Source organism: Bison bison, unplaced genomic scaffold (assembly GCF_000754665.1).
Source record: "Bison bison bison isolate TAMUID 2011002044 unplaced genomic scaffold, Bison_UMD1.0 scf7180017864333, whole genome shotgun sequence".
NCBI classification, from domain to species: Eukaryota; Metazoa; Chordata; class Mammalia; order Artiodactyla; family Bovidae; genus Bison; species Bison bison.
The window spans coordinates 1-1,526 of NW_011494905.1; positions in this window are offsets into that span (position 1 = coordinate 1).

Consider the following 1,526-nt stretch of genomic DNA (forward strand, 5'->3'; position numbering starts at 1 on the left):
GAAACATGTAAAATATCATGTAGGAAACGAGTTGCCAGTCCAGGTTCGATGCATGACGCTGGATGCTTGGGGCTGGTGTACTGGGACGGCCCAGAGGGATGGTATGGGGAGGGAGGAGGGAGGAGGGTTCGGGATGGGGAACACATGTATAACTGTGGCGGATTCATTTTGATATTTGGCAAAACTAATACAATTATGTAAAGTTTAAAAATAAAATTAAAAAAAAAAAAAAACATTATGGAAGGGCACTTCCCTGGTGGTCCAGTGGTTAAGACTTTGCCTTCCAATGCACAGGGTGTGGGTTCGATCCCTGCTTGGGAAGCTAAGATCCCACATGCCTTGCAGCCAAAACACCAAAGCATAAACCAGAAACAATACTGTAACAAATTCAATAAAGACTTTAAAAATGGTCCATGTCAAAAAAGTCTTAAAAAAAAACAAAAACACTATGGAAGGATTTTCACCACCACTCTGTGACGTGGGTACCATGTGTATCCATTACAGAGAAAGAAATGGGTGCACCGGGTTAAGTGGTTTGTCTAAGACACCCAAAGTTAAGTCTTGGACTGAATTAGAATGCAGACCTGTCTCAGACAAAAGCGTAGAATGAGTCTGCCTTACTCACTATCCAGCTTAAGAAATAAAATATCATAGACACAGTTGAAGCCTCTGTAGTCCCCAACTGAACTCCTTAACTCTCTCCTCTACAACCATTCTCCTGAATTTGGTGTTTATCATTTTCATGCATCTTTGTATAACTTTACCATATCTGCAAAAATTCATAAATAGTACATGGTATTCTACTGCATGTTTTGAACCATTTACAGTGTCACAGCAATGAAAACCTCTTGCTATTGGTGTCTTCTTCTCAAAATAGTTCTTGACATTTATCCATGTTGATACATGTATCTCTAAATTATGTTTTATCATTACTTAAATTTTTTTTGTTGTTGCGCTGAGTCCTCGTTGCTGTGCCTGGACTTTCTCTAGCTGTGGGGAGCAAGGGCTAGTCTTCACTGCGGTGCTGGGCTTCTCGTTGCGGTGGTTTCTCTTGTTGCAGGGCACAGGCTACGTAGTTCTGGTGCACGGGCTTTGTTGCTTCACCACATGTGGAATCTTCCCAGACCGGGGATCGAAGCCCTGTCCCCTTCACTGACAAGTGGACTCCTATCCACCAGGGAAGTCCTAAAAATTTTTACTTATGTATTTTGAAATTTGAGATATAATTGACATATAACATTGTATTAGTTGCAGGCGTATGACAATGATTTGATGTATGTCTGTATTGTGAAATGGTTACCACAATAAGTCCAAGTAACATCCATCACCACACAGAGTTACGGATGTTCTTCTTATGAAAACTTTAAAAAATTAATTAATTAATTAATGTTTTGGCCGTGCTGGGTCTTTGTGGCGGCACTTGGATTTTCTCTAGTTGCAGCGAGCAGGGGCTGCTCTCTAATTGCTGTGTGCAGGGGCTGCTCTCTAATTGCAGTGCGTGGGCGTCTCCTTGCAGTGGCTTCTCT